The sequence below is a fragment of the Mesocricetus auratus genome, unplaced genomic scaffold (genome assembly GCF_017639785.1).
Source record: "Mesocricetus auratus isolate SY011 unplaced genomic scaffold, BCM_Maur_2.0 Super-Scaffold_15014, whole genome shotgun sequence".
Taxonomy (NCBI): domain Eukaryota; kingdom Metazoa; phylum Chordata; class Mammalia; order Rodentia; family Cricetidae; genus Mesocricetus; species Mesocricetus auratus.
In genome coordinates this window covers 11,629,432-11,651,553 of record NW_024429186.1, presented here as the reverse complement: position 1 = coordinate 11,651,553, position 22,122 = coordinate 11,629,432, and the positions used below count along the sequence as shown (strand labels likewise).

At 48.1% G+C, this 22,122-nt stretch overlaps 1 long non-coding RNA gene across 1 annotated transcript in view; it reads right to left on the bottom strand.

The window, feature by feature from the left end:
• Window positions 1-3,618: 3,618 nt before the first annotated feature.
• The window catches only part of LOC121139248, a 28,160-nt gene continuing 9,656 nt past the window's right edge, over window positions 3,619-22,122 (bottom strand). The window contains exons 2-4 of the long non-coding RNA XR_005876148.1: window positions 21,891-21,989; window positions 17,977-18,101; window positions 3,619-4,814 (exon numbers count right to left, since the gene is read on the bottom strand). This is a non-coding gene — a long non-coding RNA (uncharacterized LOC121139248). The remainder of the gene's footprint in view (window positions 4,815-17,976; window positions 18,102-21,890; window positions 21,990-22,122) is intronic.

Here is a 22,122-nt window from a genome sequence, read left to right as displayed (position 1 = left end):
AGATAGTTTGAACTTTCCTCCAGCTCTATTCAGCAACCTAGTATCACCTGACCAGGTCAAATGAGTATCCGAGGGTACAGACTCCTGAATCAACCTTCCCATGATGCCCTGCACTTCCCCTAATGTCAAGAGGCTGGTGGTGGTGGCTCACAGAGCACAGGAGAGTATCACCCCCGGAGTACATCCCAATAACCTCCACTTACCTTCAACATCTGTGACCAAAAGCAACTCCCACGATGTCAGGGACTGGAAGGAAGTAGGGAGGACACGTGCCACAGTCTAGAAGGGACAGCAGTGACAGAAAGGGATGATATGTCACAGCCACCTGTTCTCAGTTGGGCTTTCTCCTCGTCCCACACCTGGATGGCTTTAGTTCTAACAAGCTAGAGGTGCTATCCAGGATAGGAACACAGAGTCTGCCTCGGGAGTCCCTGAGAACACAGGCAACTCTGCTTGGAGCGGCTATGTGAGCTCTCAGTGGCTTAGTCTCCCCTTCTGGAAGAGACTGGCAACAGCACCCTCATTGGTGGGGTAGGGATCCATGGTCCACAAGTTCCCGGAACAGAGCACACACTCAGTGTGTGCTGCACAAAGGATTTCTGTCAAGAAAGATCAGACACAGCCGAGCTAAGGCAAGCTGCAAATCATACCCTCGCCCTGCCTGACACCACACCAGGTGTCCCCAAATAGTCCCCAAATAGTAAGGGCTGACACAGAGGTCTCTTACATATCACAGAGGTCCCAGAAGAGGGTGAGGATAGGATCATTGGGGTTGTTGGACTTTGACTACCTCAAGTTTGTTCAAACTGATCGAGGATACTGAAGCTCTCTGCTAATGCCTTTGCATCTGAGGCTCCTGGCCTTAGGATCGGTCTCATTTCCACCCACTCAGGGACAGCTTCCAAGCAGAAGGCATGCTTCATAAAGAGCCGTGGGAAAGCCATGTCACAGATTATACATGAACTTCCTGTACACACCCAGCTGGGTCCATCCCGTGGACAACCACAAGCAACTCGGAGGAAGAAGCTTAGATTGCCTCTGGAAAAGTCAAAGTTGGGAAGACCACAAGGGTAAGCAGGATCCTGGAAGTCAGAGGCAACTCAATCAAGGACCCCAGTGTCTCTGAGCCCCTCAAGTGACCGCATCTCCAACAAGATGCACAGCGTGTTTCTGCAACAAATGACAGGTGATGTGAAGGGAGGGAGAGGAGGTAGGGAGAGGAAAGACATGGAAAATAGCATCCAGACTCGCACCAAAGATCCCACAGTGACCAGTATGACACTGTCACCACTTCCCCATTGCCTGACCCACACAGCAGGTTCCTGACCCCAGTCAGCTTCCTGTGATCTCAGGGGAACATGGGCACCAGCCCTAAAGTTCCCAACTCATCTCTCAGAGGAGCCTGCTCCCACCAAGCACCTGCATTCTTTCCCCTAGCAACAGGACACAAAGCGAGGCCTTCTCTACTCCAGAAGGGAGAACTGAGGCCTGGGGTTTCAATTCTACTCTCATGACCTTCACAATATTTCCATTCCTTTCCAGTGCTATGTGGCCCATTTCTAACCATGGGGTACACTTGTGTTATATAGAGAAAGGGAAGGCTACTAGGGACGTTCCAGAGACCAGCTGCATCCAGTCTAAGGACAGAGAAAGCACGCATAAAGGAAGGAGGAGCTACCTGGGCCAGAGTGAGCTATAACTGGTCTTTACCAGCCTTCCAGAGTGCTGCGTGGTTCTGGGTAGGAAACTCACCTCTCTGGGCATCTTTATCCAAGAAAAGGCTCTCCGTACTCACCAACAGCATCTGTGTTTGCCGTTGCCATACTCCTATGAGTCAGGAGTCATTGTGGCCATAATTAATAAGGGAAGCTTCTTTCAGGCCCAGGCCCCTCTTGGGGCTCCAGCTGGTAAAAGAGCAAGCCCCATGCCCACATCATCTCCAGATTCAGTTACCAGAGACTCTGGCAGGCAAAAATACAAGCAAAGAAACTCAGCAAGGCTGAGCAGGCCAAGGCTCCAGTTCCATATAGCCCCTATCTAAAGCTGTAGGACACAGCTGCCCCAGGCTAAGCGCTGTCGCTTGTTGGCACAATGTCCTAGCCACCCAGCACCCAGGTTTTGTGGAACAGGAAGAGAATGCATCCCTAGCCCTCATCAGCCTTGGTTTCCCCAACAGTGAAATATAGATGATCATCTCCCCTCGTGTCACATGGAGATGGAGAAGAGACAGGGCAAGAAAGACAAGGTGGTCCAGGGCAAGGCCTGGGGAGACTGCATCCTTGGCCAGTCTCCTCAGAAGTCCAGGCCATGCCCATCCCCAGCCTCCACCCTAGGTTCTGACCTGTGACCTGCACTGCCACTCCAAACCCCAGGCCTGAGCAACGTGCGTTGCTCCGTTTCCTCCTCCCCAAACACGAAGTGGAAGCTCTGGTTTTGTAGGCTGGCTGTGCCAGCTTCAAGCTGGGTGCTGGCAGCTGGATTAGTGTTGGGGAGTGACCATGTGAGTAGGGCAGGATCCCCTGCCCTGCCACAGATAGATTTCAGCTTTTTATATATTCCAACACGCCCAGATGTCCGAGCGGGGTATGCAGAAAAGTCCACGGACAAGTGCAGCAAGTCTGTGCGCGTTCATGAGCCGAGCTCTGCAGACCAAGAGTGTACAGACAGCACTTAGGCCTTCTTCTCACTGTGAAGAGAGCTGCCCACTCCTGAGAACCCCCAGCTTTCTCCTCCAAGGGCCCCTTCTAGGGAATGCCCAGTGCCTTCTGATTCCCATACTGGAGGTGGAGGGCAAACAGAAAACTTCCTAGTTCTGGAGGAGAGCAGACACTGTGCACCATGGTCCCAGTGTCCAACCAGGTTTCTGAGAGTCCTGACTGCCTTCCTCCATGTGGAGCTTCCTCCACAAGCTCAACTGCGCTGGGGGTCCTGACCCTCTCCCAGCACCCCCATAGTTCAGGCTGAGTCAGAGTCTCCTAACCTGTCTCACTGCAGCAGCTAGAACCCCATCCTACAACCCAGACCCCATGCAGGGATGCAACACCCAGGTTCCCACTGCTAACCCTTTCAGTGGCCTGGGTTTGCTGCTCCCCAGTCTTTCCTCAAGCCCATCAGAGAAGAGGGCAGGAGCAGGCTCTGGGTTCATGCGCAGCTGGCTCCCATCAGAAATCGTACTAACACTGTACAAGGATCCAAAAAAAGACTGCATGGGCCTACCTCGGTGGCTGGCTACAGGAGGCATTTTCTATGTCCTTCATAATCTAAAGAGTATAATGAGACCCTGCCAGGGGGAACCATTTGTCTGATATTACACAGCCACAAAGTGGAGGACAAGGTCCTCTCAAGCCCCCTGCCTGTATCACCCTGATTTACATGCCCATCAGGGAGTCTCCCCGCCCCCCCAACAGCAATGTCTAACTCCCGAAGCTCCCTGTGCTCCAGGCAGCTTCCCTCCGCTCACACAGGGGTCTGTGCAGTCACCCCTACAGCCCAAGCCAGTGGAAAGAGACCCAAACGGAACCATGGACAGCCTAGAGGCAGAAAATGAGACATAAGATCATATCGGCCCTTCTGACAGTTGAAGTAAAATTTTATGTGAGCAATATACTCTCGCTCTGATTACCATGCAGTATAATTTTATTCTGGTTTTGCTGGGTCTGCTGCACCCCTGCTCTTTCAAGTGTTCAGATACTCTGCTTGCCAAGATAAATGATTATAATTGACAGGGCATTGTCAACCTATAGCCAAGCTGATTTCATTAGGCATGCCAAGGGCCAGCTCTGGGGGCAGGTAGCGGAGTGGAGAGGGCGTTTGATCTCACCCTCTCCCTGTGGTACCGTCCACACTGGCACCAAAGGCTGGAGGGCAAGAGAACAAAGCGTGTGCAATGTCTCTGAATTCAAATCTTTCTCTTTGAAATGAGACGTCCGAGATGGCCAATGGAGTTGAGGAAATGGATTTCTCCCTGCATTTGATGTTAAGCCTTCAGTGTCGAGCGCCGGGGCTGCTGGCTACAGATCTGCTTCCTGCCTTTCTTCCACTCGCTCCCCTGTACTTCGTGGGAAGGCCTGTTGGAAAAGTTGCCCCGGAGTAACTTGTTTCTCAGAGTTGGGATGAAGGTGTCATGCCCTCCTTTCTGATTTGACACAAAAAGGGAAAGTTGAGCTCGCGAGGAGGGAGCCCACTTTTGTGTCCGTCGTGGGGTGAGCCCCATCTCGTCCAGTCATTCTAAGCGCTGCATCCCATGCCTTTTACTTAAAAAAGACAAGGAAGGAAAGTCAAGGTGTGGAATCCTGACTTAGTCATGCATCCGCACATCCTAAACGAGAATCAGGATCATCAATGCCCACATGAGCACTGTGCCCGGAAGCCGAGCTGTGCGGTCTATCCCAGAGCGCTGTTCCCAGAAGCTGAGCTGTGTGGTCTATCCCAGAGCTCTGTTCCCAGAAGCCGAGCTGTGTGGTCTATCCCAGAGTGCTGTTCCTGGAAGCTGAGCTGTGTGGTCTATCCCAGAGCACTGTTCCCCAAAGCTGAGCTGTGTGGTCTATCCCAGAGTGCTGTTCCCAGAAGCCGACCTGTGTGGTCTATCCCAGAGTGCTGTTCCTGGAAGTTGAGCTGTGGAGTCGATCCCAGAGCACTGTTCCCAGAAGCCGAGCTGTGTGTTCTATCCCAGAGCGCTGTTCCCCAAAGCTGAGCTGTGTGGTCTATCCCAGAGTGCTGTTACTGGAAGCTGAGCTGTGTGGTCTATCCCAGAGCACTGTTCCCGGAAGCTGAGCTGTGGAGTCTATCCCAGAGCGCTGTTCCTGGAAGCTGAGCTGTGTCCCAAGTGGCCAAGGACAGAGGGATGCATGAAAAACAAGTAATACAGATACACAGAGAAATTACTTCAGCCACAAAGAAGGATGCAGTTATTTCGTCTGCAGGAAAATGGATGTGACTGGAGATAATCATATTAAGTGAATTAACTCAGGCTCAGAAAGATAAACAGATAATGTTTTCTCTCATGTGTGGTTCCTAGACTTTGTATAGACACATAAAGTCATGCATGTATGTATAGTGTGAAGCAAAGTTGCCAAAGGAGACAAAGGGGCCTCTCGGGAAAGAGGGCGGTTCAGGAGGAAATGTGTTCAGCATACATACGCCTGTGATAACACCCCTACGCAGCACAGTGCCATGCATAATGAACATACACAATGAAAAATCTGAAGAAAAAAAAATAAAAAGAAGTTAGGACTCCTGATGGAGCTACCTGAGCTTGAGAACGAAGACCTGTGGGCGGGGCCAAGCATCATGGCATCACCATCAGCCCCCTAGCCTTCTCACAGCAGGGAGACTTGCTGACAAGTATCTCACTTTTCAGGTGTGTGATTGCCAGGGGCGTCAGACGTTTGGGGAAGGTTTGTACTTAAGAGAGCAACCAAAATACACTGACAAAGGTGAATTTTGGAGGAAACAAACATAACCAGCTTGAATTCTGGGAGATAGGAGAAGATAATGTTTCATTTTACAATGCAAAGGGGACAATTAGGTGACTTGGAAAGCCCTTGAGAGTTCAGTGAAAAAGAAAAAAAAGTCAATAAAATATTTGGAAGATACTATTAGTGAGCTCTCCCAGAAAGAAGGGGCTCTGAGGCCATGAAATGGAAATGCGAGAAGCTGGGAAGATCCTATAGCCAGCTAGCTAATAGAGTCTGGGGACATTGGTCACTCCTTAAAGAGCTTACCACCCAAGCATGAGGATCAGAGTTCAGATTCCCAGAATCCACGTAAATGCCAGGAGGGCTTGGAGGCAAACCTACAGTTCCAAACCACAGAAGGCAGAGAAAAGACTCATGTAGGGCAAGATGAATAGCTAGACTAGCCATATCAGCAAGCTCTGGGTTTGATTGATTCTGCCTCAACGAATAAAGCATAGTACAATAAAATAAGATTCCTGATGTCAACCTTGGGCCTCCAAATTCATGTACAAATATACATCTGTAACAAAACACACAAGAACATGCCTGGTATCCAGGCATGCACACCACTCATACGTAGACATTGTATAAAAAAGATTTAAAATTTTCTACAAAGAAAACTGATGGTATAGAATAAAGAAAGAATATTGCCTCCCAGATTTTTTTCTTGATTGTTTATTTTGTTTTGTTTTGGTTTAACTTATTGCAGGGGGTGCTGGGAGATGTCTCTGCAGTTAAGAGCATTTGCTTTTCTTCCAAAAAGAACCCTCAGGTTTAGTTCCCAGTACCCATACCAGGTGACTCACCTGTAGCTCCAGCCATCTATAGCTCCAACTCTAAGGGATCCCACACCCTCTTCTGGCCTCTTAGGGTACCTTCATGTATGTGCACACAACTACACATGAACACACATAGACAAAAAAAACTTTTTAAAAATCCATAGCTAAGTATACGATAATAAAACTTTTGAGCACAAAGCTAAAAAGTAAAAGTTTTAGTCACTCATTAGCCATTGCCAAGAAAGGAAACAAAGGAAATAAATCCAACCTCATGCCTGTTGTTAGCACAAGTGGATCTAAGAACACTATGGTGACATCCCTCCACGTTCTAAAGGTGTCAACACAGACTTCTATACCTTGCTAAGCTATCCACAAAGGGTGGGAGCATAATGAAGTCTGAGGGAAAAGTAAATCATTACCAGAAATATCAGCATTTACATGGAAGTGTATGGTTGCAAAACACGGGAGCAAATACACACATTCCAGAATGCCAGCCCAGTAGAACCCAGAGTCATTGGTCTAGGGAAGAACAGAAAAGAGGATTAAGATGGAGGAAGTGTAGAATGAGTTCAAATTCTAGGCATTTGAATCTATTCTTGAAGCAGCCTGAAGCCTCTGCTAGCAGTCACTAAGTACTCACTTGGCTATGAACTGCAACACTTACAGAGTCAGAGTAAAATACCAAGACGATTTGTTTTCTGACCACGACTTCTAGACTCTATGGACCAGTCATGTTATATTCAAGGTTACAATGGAAGGAGTAAGTGCTATCACCCTCAGCAATAGGCAGTCAGCCGCATAGTTGCTAGAAATGGGGAGTAGAATTTAGAGGGGACAAGACAAGATGGGAGCTAGAAGGGTCGTTTCAGAACTGTGGGGTCCAACGCATCATAAAGAGATGAGGGGGTAAAAACTGTATTTTCAGACACTGTTAATAAAGGAGTGTGTGTGTGTGTGTGTGTGTGTGTGTGTGTGTGTGTGTGTGTGTGTGTGTGATGAGTTGTGGGCAGGGAAGGAAGAGATGAGGGTGTCCATACAAATAGATAAACTCAATGACATCGTTAACATGCCATGTAGATGCATGGACTAAAACAACTCATGGAATTAAAAGTAATTTCCACAGGAGAGAGAATGGGGCCAGAGTGCCAGGGCGCTGTGACAAGAGCCTACTGCTTTTCACTGTAAAGGTACCTAGAGTCTGGCAGGAAGGCTTAGCTAGTGAAATGCTTGCTGTCAAGGTTGACCACCTGAGTTCCCTCCCTGGGACCCACATCCCTGGGTCAAAGTAGTGAAGAACTCATGCAAGTTGTTCTCTGATCTCCACACATGCATGTACACACACACACACACACACACACACACACACATGCACATGCACGCACACACGCACGTGTGTGCATGCATGCTAAATAAAATCCAAAGGCTGTATCTACCACATAACACTGTAAACACATGTCAGTCTTTGATAGCAAATATTTCTGGGCATTGTTTGAGCTAAATTTGACTTAAAGTAATCAATACTGGGGCACACCAGGGCAGGAAAGGTGGCTCAGAAGTTACAAGGTCTGGTCATTCTTCCTGAAGACCCAGGTTTGGGTCTCAGCACCCCATGGCAGCTCACAACCATCTGTAACTCCAGTTCCAAGAGATCCAACATTCCCGTGTGATCTCCACAGGCAGCGCACGAATGTGGTGCACATACATACACACAGTCATACACATAACATTAAAATAAATTTTGAAAAAGTTTGGGACATGCCAATCACGGTTGGGCTCCCTAGAGTGACAAGCCTGTGCCTGCTGGTGACATAGCAGTTGCTTATCATCTAGAAGTTATTTTAAAATAAAATCTAGACTGTTCTATTCCATTCCCTTCACAGATCAAACCCAGGAGGCAAATTATTCAGAGAAAAGTGAGTCACCAGCCATGGAGAGTACCTTCTGGGCCATGACTCCCCACCCACAGGCAGCCCTTAAGGAATCATCCATTCTCCCAGCCATTGTTTATCACAGGCCTGCTAAGAGCAAGGACACTCTCAGTATCACACAGGCTTTCTGGACTCCACTTCCATCCTGGGGGCAACGTGTGGACTCTTCCCAGCATCCGGGGCTCTGTGCAAAGGTTGCATCCCCGCACATCCTCTCCCACACCAAGCCTTCCCTCCACTAGTACCGGAACCTCGGCCACCTTTCCTGCCAGCTCCTTCATTCTCTTTAGATGTGTCAACCTAGGCAAGCCGCCTCCCCTCTGCCCGTAGCCGAGCCTCACTTTTTCCAAATATGAAAAAGCGGGTTTTGACTGTTCGGGGTGACAAGTTCCAGCCCTGAATGCCTAGGGGTAACTGATCAACCCCAACAGCAGGTGAGAGGGAGGGGGCGCCTGGAGCTGGAGGCAGAAGAGATAAGTGAGTGACATTGGAGCGGACTGTTCAGGCAGGGTGCTGCTGGCAGCCCACACCTGAGAAGTTTGTGGCAGGCTGTGAGGTAATCCTGTGCAGCAGCGGAAAGATCTAGAGCCCTGGGGTCTGAGACCCAGGGTGTAGTTCTCCTTCTACCCAAGCTGCGTTGGGTGATTCCAAACAAGTTGCTGCAGCTCCCCGGCCCTCAGTGTCCTCACCTGGAAGATTAAAGGGTTCAACCAGACAATGCCCACAGTCCCTTCCAGCTCTGACTTGCTCTCATTCCATGATTGCGTGACCACCAAATTAAAGTAAAATCAGAGCTTTTACACCACCCTGGGCGCTGGCGAAGACACAGCACACACCCAAGTGTACATGAATAAACCTCCAATGGTGGGTCGCTTGGCTTTTTCTTGTTGTTATTGGGTGGTTTTTTTTCTCCTTCCCTGAGCTTATCAGCCCTCGATCAAGGGCTCCCTCTCCAATGCAGGTGCTTATCTCCCTGCTGAGGCCAAGGGCGCATCTTAGAAGCTCAACTCACAGCCTGTGAGGCAATGAAGGCGTTCCTGCTGTTCTTAAGCCACCACCTCTGGCTACAGCAAGGCGTTGTCTATAAACAGTCTTGCTCCACACAAGTCTCCCTGGGAAGCAGAAGTGGAAGGCCCACTCCTGCCTGCCCTGCGAGATCTGTACCTGGCCACCTGCGGGTAGGATCAGTGCATGGGGAGATGATGGGACCTGCCAACATGCTGCCAGGCTGGTTTATACTTGGATCCCAGATAACACTTCCATGGCTAGAATTCCTGAGGGCCTGGCCGGGGACCATGAAGGGTCCTGCTGGCTGGGTGGATTTGGGGTCCACTGAAAAAGCAATGCATCTGACATATTAGGGGGACATGGCCCACAGCTTTGTTGATTTCTAAAATCGAGGTGACTCGTTCTCTCAAGGAAATAGTCCTGAGAATGGCCATTCCCTGGGCAAGTGGGAATCAGATGACAGAATGAATGAACAACGTAGGACATGCAGGAAATTTCCATCCAAGAGGCCTTTGGCTTGTACTAGCAGAGAAAGGGTATACAGGACAGTAACTTGGAGTTATCTGATGAACATAAAACAATACTATCTCGCCAGGCAGATCTCTGAGTTCGAGGCCAGGCTGGACCGACAGCCTCCAAAACAATACAGAGAAACCCTGTCTCATAAAAAAAGCAAACAAACAAAAAAACCAATACTATCTCTCCAAGGCACTGATTTTTGAAAATCGAGTGTGTTGCTTCTTACTGATGTGACAAACTCAAGAAAAGCAACTAAAAGGAAGTTGACGGTTTGATACATCTCAGTCCATAGGCATAAGGAAGTGCCGCAGCAAAGCTGTTTACATCTTGGTGGCCAGGAAGCAAAGAGAATCAAGACCCCTGGCTGGAGGGCAAGACACACCCTTCAAAGGCAAACCAAGGGAGACACAACCTCCAACTTAGTCCCACTTCTTCATAGCTCATTCATGCAGGAATTCATCAAGGGACTAGCCCATTGATCAGCTAGTGTCCTCATGATCCAATCGCCTTTCAACAGCAGGTGAGAGACATAGAAGCCGTATCCATGACCTCAAAGCCTAAACCACCATCTCTCTCTCTCTCTCTCTCTCTCTCTCTCTCTCTCTCTCTCTCTCTCTCTCTCTCTCTCTCTCTCTCTCCAACATCTTGCAAGAGAAACGTCCATCACCCACAGATTGGACCAAATAGCTCAGGGAATTCCCATTTTTGAGTCATGCGCTGTCCATCAGCTCAATACATCCTAATGGACCAATGGGGTAGTGATCACAACTCTCCCCATTTCTCATGGGAGAGAACCAAGGTGACCTTCTCATCATGACTCCCTTTCATCGTGGCACCCTAGTCTTCCCACACCTAGAGAGTGTTTTCTGCCTCCCACCCACCTCCTCCTCCTCCCTCATGCTCCCACTCATGGAATGCCATCAACCACATCAGCCAGCGTGTGGTGTTTTGTTGGAGGTGCAAGCAAGTCCAGACGGCCGCAGCCTAACACAGAGCTGCTCACTGCCACACAGCCGGGCAGGTACCTTAGGATCCCAAAGTCACTGAAGTGCCTGAGCTGGTGGAGTCTCAACACACACTTGCCTGGTCTCCAAATCATGAGAAGCAGGCCTCCCACCAATGATAAATACTCCAGCCCATCACTGGCCTAGGTCGGCTTACCTCATAACCCATTGAACAAAGCGAGTCACGTGACCACTCTCAAGCACAAGCGGGGAGAATGGATCTCTGCAGCAGGAAGTGTGTCTGCTGTATGACTCTCTACCCAGGTCCCTGAAGGCAAAACCTTCACCCTCAGAGTTACAGAAAAGGTTGCCTTTTTTCTTCAAGAATTAGAGGAAACTGGCAGATTCTGGATCCCCACAGGTGTGGAGCTTTTTACCCCTCGTTTTATCTATAAAATAGATGTGATATTGTAGCAATTACTCAATCGCAGAGTTACAGGGAAAGAAAGTGTGTTATGTGTTGCAGGGAGCGCATGCTCAGCTGATAGTTCTGCATCTTTGCCTTCCCCCTCCCTCCTCCCTCCAGGTCTTCCAGTCTCCCCCCATCTCCACCAATCAGCTCCAACTGTCATCTCTATGGGTTCTACTACTCCACCTCTGCCTCAAGCTGTGCTCCTTCCAGTTTATCCTGTCCATCTTCCTGGAACACTAATCTTTTTTGGTCAATAGATACCCAAAAGCATCTATCTTCCCACCCTCCCCTCCTCCACATGGTGAAACAATTCCCCATTCCACGGTTCTACCATGACTGGCTATGTGGCCACACGCGTTTGACCTGTCCTTTTGCTTAGAACGACCCTTCTCCTACCTTACCTGAGGAACTCTTATCCATACTTTAAAACTTCGTGCATGCCGCAGGAGGACTTAGGAAGGCTTCCACAGGCTTCCACAACTATCCCCCCATACTTCGCTTTCTCTCCCCTGTTACTGTGTTCCTCTTGCTGCCCAGAGCTCTGCCGTCTGTTGAAACCAGTTCCACAGACAGCTGACCAGCCTCAGCTTTGACTCTGGGGTTATTCTCAAGCTCACTTTTTGATCTAACAGGAGTTCTCTTTCCATATTCAGCTACCCTGGGTGGTGGGGGACCCACCCTCTGGCAAGCTGCCAGGGAAATGGCCCTACTTCTTCACAGTCACTTCTTCTCAGGCCTTTCCTGTCCCTTTAGATAGAGCCTTATCCATCTGTCCCCAAGGTTGGTGGTGTACAAACGACCTCCTCTTTCTCCTCTCTTTGGAGTGATTCTCCGTGCACACCCTTCACATCTTGATAGGTTATGGCACACGCGGGCAAGTTGCACACATGAATAGAGAAGTTATCCTATGCCCAGTACATCCCAACAGGGGAACAGAGTTTTGATTCTTATACTGCAAGTGAGATGTGGGAACATGCAGGGCTCTGGGGGAACTCACGCTATCCCACACAGTTCTTCACAAGGTGTGACTAGTCAACCGGTAAGGAAACTGAGATGCAGAACGGAGATGACCCGGCCCCAGGTCCCACTGTAGTTTGAGGTCTTCTGATTTCCAGACTCCTTGTTGTGAAGTTTGTGGGAAAGAAAATGCCATGGTCTGGTGGTGATCTACAGGCGTGAGTGTATGAGAGAGATGGGTTAGGACCACGCTATCACCCAAACCTCAAAGGCACCAAAGGGGAGAAAGCAGGGTGCTGAATTCTGTTCCACACAGTGCCTGGTTCTTACTCATGCAAACATTCCAACAAAAACAATACGCATTCGATGTGCAGAAATGCATCTATAATTCAAGATTCCTATAAAGGAAGACATTAAATGCATATATATCACTACTGTAGCTATGAAGAAGAAGAGAATGGCGGCCTGGGGACACAGCTGGAGGCCATGGGCTTATCTCTAAATCCAGCAGGTTTAAACAATCTAGTACTTTCAGGGCAGTTCTGACTACTATTTAAACATCCAAGTAAGCATGGGAGTTGAGGTAAGAGGCCAATCTAAAGGGGCAGGATGTCTTTGTTTCCAAAATTCCACAAAACACTACTAAAATAAGTTTATATCCCATAGTAGCTGCCAGAATGGTGATGCTCTTGCCAACAACCCCCTTGCTTCTTATATTCGTCAGCTTCTTTCTAAGTGACCAGAGGATTTGGGGCAGATGATCACCCAGGTGGACTCACAGTTCTCAGCCCTGTGAGGTCTCACTCAGGAGAGCAGGTCCCTGTCTAACTAGGTAGCTTCCCTCTCCTTCGGGACAGAAGTAGGTAAGACAGTCGACATGGGGAAGGTATGTCTCTCTAAAGGGAAACAATGAGGGAAGCAGGGAGAGGGGGGAAGGAAGGAGAACAGGCAGGGAGGAAGAGGCTAGGAAGGAAGGGACAGGGAAGAAGGAAATGAGGGAAGAAGGGACAGAGAAAGTAAAGAGGGATGAAGGAAGGGAAAGGAGGGAGGAGAGAAAGAGGAAGAAAAGGGGAGTGACAGAGAAAGAAGGAGGGAAAGACAAGAGGACGGAGGAAAGATGGAAGAAAAGAAGGAAGGGAGGAGAGAGGGGGAGAGGAACCATCGACCTGGAGTCTATACTGAGAAGTAACCCCAGGGTCTTGCCAACCCAAACAATGTTTTCTCTGTGAAGCTCCTGGCCCTCATCTGTGCATACATGTACAGGTGCACATGAGGACACACACAAACATACACACACAGCACATACCGTAGTCCTACCGGTGACTTAACTCAAACTCCAAGCCTGTCTCTACTGAGCAGCCCTTGGGGAATTCTGTATTAGTATCTCAGTCAGGAAAGTCAGACCAGTCCAGCCCAAGGCAAGTACATTTCCTTAGGTGGGCACATCCCACATCTTCACCCTCCTTCCCAGGGAGCAAAGGCAGAGAGCGCAGCACTCTCCACACACCTCCAAGAGGGCCCAGGCTTGTTCTCCTGCAGACCCTCCATGCAGCTGGACTGAATGTCTCTGGTCAGACAGATCCAGAGATAACAGTAGACCTCAAGGGCCCCTAACCAGGCATCTGTCTCCACAGCAATGGATGCCAGCACCCCATACTACATTGCAGGGGCAGACTAAACACTCCGCCGGCCGGTTTTGTGGTCTCACAACAACCATACTTTGTGAGCTCAAAGTGATCTTCCCAAGCTTAAGTTCAAGGCCTGTTTTCCTTGAACCAAGTCACTTTGTGTCTGTAGCACAGCGAAATTGGAAGCTATATGAACACAGGGAACCCTAGGTTATATTATCATTTTCGACACAGTTTAATATTCTCAAGCAAGGCGATGTTGTCTGATCATTTAGATGTTTGCAGGAGGAAGGAGAGGGCCTTAGAGTCTCAGGACATGCTTGCGCATCTAGCCTCCTCTGTCTGTTAAAAGGCACATTGGATGCTCACAGCCCAGTGCTCCCAGGAGCACTAAAGGAGTGCTTAGTAAAGTCCTCCCCTAAAGCTGCTCCCGACCTGGCCTCCTGTGGCCTCTGAGATAGATCAACCAATGCATCCGTCCCATGGAGAAATGAACTCGGTCCTCACCTGCCTTGGGTTGAACAGTGAGTGAAGCCTGTCCGTCGCAGGATGTGGTTGGCCAGAATAGCGAGGCACCTAGAAAAGGGTTTCCCAGAGGCCTTTGCAGCAAAGCCACAGGCTGAGGAGACGATTAGTGGCCTCTGCTTTCTTTTCATTATGCAGATACTTAGAGTAACAAGAAATAAGGATGTTTGTTCTTCCACCCTAGACATTCCCCCGTCTCGTGAAAGGTTAAGCATGGAAATTATTAGACTGGTAAAGGATCCCCTGAGCCAACTCTGAGCTCTCAACCAGCCTGACCTCCTATAAGGTCACACAAGGCAGCCCTGTCACTATTAGCTGGGCCTAAGTCCTCTGGTCCAGGAAGAGGCTCCACGCAGTTGAGACAGTCAGTCCATCAATAGCACTTGAACGAGATGCATAGCAGTCTAAAACATACTGAATAAAGACCCTTAGGAACATGGAGGCCTGGAAATGAGCAGAGGAGGAGCTAAGAGAACACACACACACACACACACACACACACACACACTGGGGTCTTTGCCAAATACAAGCACTTGAAAGGCTGTTTAGCTATGCCCTGGCCTTCCTGCAGTTCAAAGTGGACTCTAGGTGTTACCAGGGTCAGCTGTCGGTGTACTAAGTGACCCACCCACCTACTCCCATGTCTCTAGAAAGGAAAGAGAGATATCAGCTTTCTTAGTGGGACCCCATTTCCAGCGTGGCTTTGGAAGGCCAGTCATTCATAAACAGCAGGGAAGACAGGCTTTATGCATTTGGACTTAACAACCTATGCACATTCTCCATCAGTAAATGACCACCTCCACTTCTGTCCAGCCTGCAAGACCAGGATTCACTCTGTAGTTGGATGGGGCAGGGTAAGGAGCCTGGAGGAGGCTTTTACAAATTAGCAGAGGTGGCAGATCCAGGGGGCAGAGTACCAGGCCTAAGATCACAGTGGCATCCTTGGACCTCGTATTTGAACATTAATCCAGAAGAGAGGTAGAGAGTACAAGAGCCCCAGACCTTACTGTGTGCAAATGCAGGTTCCCTGGGAAATAAACACTGAGCCTCTGAGAGTTCAGTGGAACTTTTGAGGAGTGTTTTTGCAAAAAACAAAACCACTACAGGAGAGGTGCAGAGGAAACAGTGAAAAGAGAGCTTTGACAAAGAGACAAGAGGAGAGATAAGCCAACTGTCAGGGGATCTTGTGGGAAGCCCTGCTGTGGACAACAACCTTCAGCGACGCCCCACATCAAGGCTAAAGGGCCGGGATATTCATACTCCAGTGTATGTTTACATTGATAAGTGACCTGAGAACCCAGGAAAGAAGTTCCATTCGATGATGGAGGGTTGTGGTGCAATCAGTGCCACAGGTGCCATTGTATGTGGTCCTAGAAGCACAGCAGCATCTACTAAAGTCCATGCCTTCTGCACCGAACCTAAATTCAGTTTCTTTTGGTGCAGACGATCCAAGTCTGCAGCTACAGGTGTCTTCTGCAGGGTTGCTTAGAGGGTGGTGGTGTGTGAGCAGCGTCGGAGAAGCTTCTGCTGCCCCCATGCTGTAGCCACATCAGATGCTACCCATCCACCCCATTCTGTGTGGAGACCAGCATCTGCCCTTGGGTGGTTACCAACAGGGTGACCCACCCACTTCACCACGGAAATCTCTAACTCAAAGGAGTCAGGAAGCGAGACTGTTCAAAGGAACTCACTGAGCTGTTATCCTACCGCTCCTCCACTTGAGAACTAGCCTTGGCTGCAGGGTCTGAGACTACAGCCCCTTCTAGACAATCTAATACTCCTTTAATTATGGCCTGACCCTCAACTCTTCTGCCAGGAGATGGGGTATGAGTCTTTCTATGCTACCCTCCGGCTCTCAAACACAGGCCTTAATTGATGAGTAATCACTCTTAGCCTTGCTCTGTGTCTGTCATGCATCAGTTGCCTCACGTGAGTTCCACAATATCTAATTGCAGCCTCCTCCCTCTTCACTTGAGAAAGTTTACCTGCAGTATATTCCTCTCTCCAGGCTCCCATCACACCTCAGTCAAAAGTTGAATCACGGCATTGCTGTTGTACACCAGGGCCTGCTCATCTAGTGTCTACTTCTAGTGATGGGGTCTTCCTTGCCACTGGGCCAGGAGCATCTCCAAATCCAGAATTCTTTCTAGAGTATGCATCCTTCAGTCTCTGCAGGACCATCAGGCACACGCTGCTGTCTTAGCTAGGGTTTCTATTGCTGTGAAGAGACACCATGGCCATGGCAATTCTTACAAAGGAAAACATTTAGTTGGGTGATTTACAGTTCAGAGGCTCAGTCCATTATCATCATGGTGGGACATGGTGTCGTGCAGGCAGACACAGTGCTGGAAAAGATGCTGAGAATTCTACATCTTGATCCCAAGGCAACAGGGACTGGTCTGTCATACAGGGAATAGCTTGAACATAGGAGACCTCAAAGCGAACCCCCACAGTGACACACTTCCTCTAACAAGACCACACCCACTCCAACAAGGCCACATCTCCTAACAGTGGCACTCCCTTTGGGGGCCATTTTCTTCCAAACCACTACAACTGGGCTCTTGAAAAACAGACTGAGGAATGTCATTTATTTGCAGAAGGCTTCCGGGAACAAAAAACTTCAAGGGGTTAAAGAAGAAGTGTTTATCGGGGAGAAGCTGAACTAAGATGAGGTCATAGTAAAACTTTCAGTCAATACCTCGGAAATTTTGGACCATATCCACCACTGTTCTAAATGGACACCAACTGACCCTAGATCACTACATGGTTCAGTCACTGGATACTCCTGTCTGATAACCCGTAGTAGACACTCATTTCAGCTGGCATGGTGGGTGGAGGTATGGGGCTCATGTCAGAGAACATTCATGCCATGCATCAAAAGCATGTCTCTGCTGTCCTATCTCCTGGACTACTCACACAAGCCCTACAGCTATCTCCCCTACTGGCTTAGTCAGTAAACACTGAACATCAACCAGAAGGGTGAGAGTATCCATGCCCCTATGCCACCATCACCCCCCTTTGTACAAGTGCTAACACACCCAGGATCCTCCCCTTTGTTACTGCCCCCCCAGTGTGCTTAGAGGGTGTTTGTTTGTTTGTTTGTGATACTTCCTCCCCATCTACTCTGAAGGGAACTCAATGCTGGACTTAAGAGGAGAAATCCAAGAAAGATGAGAGTCTACCTCCCAGTGTTATTCTGAAATCTTAGGATGCTGGCCCAGACCAAATTGGCATTGAACAACTAGCCCATCACCCAGTTGAATCCTACTGAATGTATTCTTCATGTCACTTCCTTTACTTGTTTCTGCAAAGCTTAATCCCTTATATATTACCCTTGCCCTTGGGTTATGTTAACCAATGTGTAGGACCTGGCAAGAACAGTAATGTTTAAGAGGCAGTTTGACAATGAGTCCAATAAACAAGACGAAAGTAGTAGGTTCACTAATTATGCCCATGGCCACTGAAGTCATGGGTCTTTGACTCCATTCTGTGTATCGGTTCATTGATTCAATCAGAAATCAGTTGGTTACCTCTTTAGGAGTCATGCCATTGCTGCACTAGTAAGCTCCTCTTATTTGGAAGGTTGATATTGTATCAGGAAAGATCTAAAGCTGGGAAAGGCCTCTGCTTACTTTTCTCCCCCAACTGTCTGTATAGCAATTTCAAACAGCATGAAGGTTAGTCATTATGGAAGCTCAGTACCAGTGTGGCTTCTCTGAATTCTGCAACCAAGGTGTGTGGTTTCTTCAGCAAGTCTTACCATTGATTCTGGTGGACTTCCCAGGGAAGGGCTCTGTGCCGTGGGTCATTGCTCCATTGAACTCCCCGATAGATTTGGGCTCCACTGTACAGAGTTCGTTCTGCGTGCTATCATGCCTGGATCTTCTGTGGGAATGAGAGACTTGTTTAGAGGTGGGGGGGGGAGCAGGAAGGGTAGCAGAGTAGGAAAATGAGGAAGGAAGAGGTATGGAAATAACAGTGGAGAAACCAAGGAATATGTCTCTCTTGAGTATTATCTGGTGAGCTTGGGACACAGAAGGCAGAAGCCACAGAGACATGAGACTGTGTGGTTCAAAACTGACTGTAAGTGTCCAACAGGCTCAATACCCTATGATGTACAAAGCCAGGGCAGACTGTTCCTGAAAGGTTCTAGAAGGTAGAGCCCAGAGACAGGGTCAGGGTACAGAGTCCTAATCTCATGGGCAGAGGGGACTGTGGAGAGAGATCTCACATACCCGCAGCAGCACTGTGGACAATCACAGAGTGAACCTAAGTTAGAGTTAAGCCTGCCGTGGACTGGAAACCAGCCGGGGCTGTCCTCTTGGTTGACCCCGTACAGAGAAGGTAAGGAGGGCGGGGCTGTGGTGACTGAATCTGGAGTGTGAGGAGAGGCAAAGAGGGGAAGAAGGAACATTTAAGGAAATAGAGCAGCAGGGGGGCGAGTGAATGGCAGGCGATCAACACAGAGCTCAGTGACAAGGAATTCAGCCTCACGATGTTTCAGAAGTCAACAAAAGACAGCACACATCATGAAGTTCCATAAGGCTACATGGCCTTACAATGTGTCGTCCCCCCTCCCAAGTGGGTGAGCACAGTCAGAACCTCACACACACAGCCGCCTCATCACATCTTTCTTAGAAGGGATCCCTGACGCGAGCCCTGCACAGCTGTGTTTATTAAGTGGCGGCAACGATGATGGGAAGGCTAGAGTGCAGGAAATCAAGGTGAGAGGGGCAAGAAGAAGAAAGCAGGAAGTAACAAACGGGACCTCGCGAACCTCAAAAGTTTCTTGCAGCAAAGGAAACTCTCAGTCCAGTGAGAAGGCAGCAGGGAGTGTTGCCAGCTCTACATCTGAGAGTCCATTCGTGTCTAGAGTACACAAAGAACTCAAGAAACTAAACATTAAGAAAACAAACTACCTCATTGAAAGTGGGCTGAGGAACTGAACAGAGAACCCTCAAAAGAAGAAATATAAAAGACTAATAAGCACTTTTAAGGCTGTCATTTGTCCTTAGCAATCAGGGAAATGCATATAAAAACCACTTCAGGATTCTCCTTGACCCAGAATGGGTCATCTTGACTCAGGACGGCCACTATGGAGGATGCAAATGGTGACACTGTTGATGAAAATATAGACTAGTCAAATCGCCATGGCAGTCAGTCTGGAGGATTCGGGGGGGAGGGGGACTAAAACTCAGACTGCCCTACGACCCAGCTACACCATTCCTGAGCATATACACAAAGGACTCTGTTTGACTGAAGAGATTCAACAGATGAATGAATAGTGAATGCACACAATGGAATTTAATTCTTCTGTAAAGGAAAATGAAATTTGCAGGTAAATTGATGAAACTAGAAAAATTATAATGAGGAAAGTATCCAACTCCCCAAAGTCAAATGCTGCATGGTCTCTCATATGGATCATAGCTTCAATATTTTAGATGTGTTTATCAAAATTGGATGTCTGTAAAAATGCTGGTACAAGAATGGTTTTATGGTAGGGGGGAAAACAGATGCCTTAATGGGGGTGGAAATGACAGAACATCTACTATGAAGATAAAAGGAGGTGATACCAGAAGTGGAGAGGTTTAAATAGACATAAGTGGGGAATGGAGACAGAAAGTGGGGTACAGGGAGAGGGTTAACTAAGACTAGGGCTGTATGAAGAAGTTATAGATAGAGAAGTCATTGTTTTTTTGTTTGCTTGTTTTTTTTGTTTTGTTTTTTTTTGTTTTGTTTTTTTTTAATTTTATTTTCCAGTTTAAATTTAGATAAGAAACAAGGTTGCTTCACAAGTCAGTTCCAGGTCCCTCTCCCATTCCCTCCCTTCCTCCTGTGCTCCCCCCCCCCCCCCTTGTTTTATAAGTTTATTAAAAAATATTTTTAAAAAAAGGCTTTGAACAGAGATGCCAAGTATGACTAGATAGTGATGAGTTAGAAACCATAGGTTAGTCATTAAATGACAATCTTAGTGTCAGGTACAGGGCACCTACCTAGGAGTTACTGACTGGAAAAGCCCCAGAGACATCCAAAATCTTCTGTGTTATAGACATTGCCATTGACTGTCCACCAAAATGAGATGATAAGATTCCATTGATGGACATATTACACCCCTTAGCTGTAAACTTCAGAGAAATCATACCAAAACTGAAGCAGAAGCTCCCCACTTCTGGCTAGCTTTCATGGTGTTGGAAGTTATTACATAAGGAGCTGGGGAGACATGTCAGAAATTGTCTTCCCTGGCTCTACACCTTGCTTGCTGCAATAATAATTTGCTAGATAAGAGGTGCCTAGTGCTACAACAGTGGCATGGCTATTATGGGGGTTACCAATTCTTCTCCGTGTGATTCTGAGGCCTGACATATAGGAGAGAGTTCCTGACCAGCACCGTGGACCTTGCTCAGGCCTAAAGATCTCATGATACTAGCAGTAAACCTACTACCTTGGTCTTGTTGATTGAACATGTCATCAAGCTGTTTGTTAAATACGTGTGTATAGCCGTAGAGTAGTGATGTCCTCATCCTGTATCAAATCAATTTCCCTTTGCAGCAAATAGCAGTCTAAACAGAGACTGGGTAGTTAATGTGCTAACAAGTGACTGCTGCGTGCTCAGCACTGAACACAGGGGAGGAACCAGACAGAACGTAAGAGCTGAATGATAGCCACGGCACTTGAAAACTCACAGCAGCTGTGGTGGCCTGCACAAGACGAAGCCATATGAAGTTATAGATGAAAGAGGGGCTCATAGGGCCCATGGTGGTTTAAATGAAAATGTCTCCATGGGCTCATATGTCTGAATACTTGGTCCCCAGTCGGTAGAACTGTTTGGGAAGGACTGGGAGGTGTGGCCTCAACAGGAGGTGTGCCAATTGAGATAGGCTTGAAGATTTTGCAAGACTAACATCATTCCCAGTGTCCTTTTCTGTTCTCTGCCTTGTGGTTGCTCTGTCATCATGGACTTCAAGCCCCTGAAACCATATTAAGCCAAATTAAAAGTTTTCTTTTAAAAGTTGCTCTGGTCATGGTATTTCACCCCAACAATAAAAAAGTAACTAAGAGTCTCATCTTGCCCAAGGGAGATAATGGCAATAAAGAGCCATTGAAGAAGAGAAAGTCATTGTCTTCAGTGTTGCAGTCCCTGATGACTTACCCATGCTGTGGTACATAGTGTCGTGCCTGTGTTCATGGGATTACCCCCTGGATAAACCCAATGGTTCACAAAGCAAAAATAACAAAACCAAAAGACTTCAAAATGAAATGACAACTCAGTGTGCAGAGGAATAAGGGCAGGGAGGTGGGACAGGGATAAGGAAGAGTAGAGGGATGATAGTGATGTAATATGCACATGCATAAAAACATTAAAGAATAAGTTAATTCTTAAAGACATAAATGCCTTAAGCTTCCCTATACCAGTAAAGTGTCCATTGTGGGCCCCTGTCACCTGCCAGCTGCCTTCCTCTCTTGACTTCCTTTAACCTTGCACAATGATGTTGGGAGTTGGATAGACCCACCCTTGTGTTCCAGATGGGAAACCCTAGCCCCAAGGCTGAAGTTCCCTGTTTGGAGAGTAGGACAGAATTCTATCCTAGGCCTCTGTGATTCCAAAGCTCCCAGTCCCTTGGAAGAAAGGGAGATACAGAGGAGGAACCAGAGTGCCCTCTCAGAGACACCTACCTTCCACAGCAGAGGCCTCACAAGGGCGCCTGTCTCCATCTTGCTTTTACTTCTCCACAGCTTTCTGGCTTCATCTTCGTCAGTGCAGGGCACCCAGTGCTTGAGTAAAAAAAAAAAACAGATGCTTTAGCTGAGCTGGCTGCAGGCCACGGGGCTCACCTACAGGCAGCTGAAAGCTGCCGGGCATAGGGCACAGAAGAAAAAGGGGGCCAAGAATGGTGTCTCTCCCAAA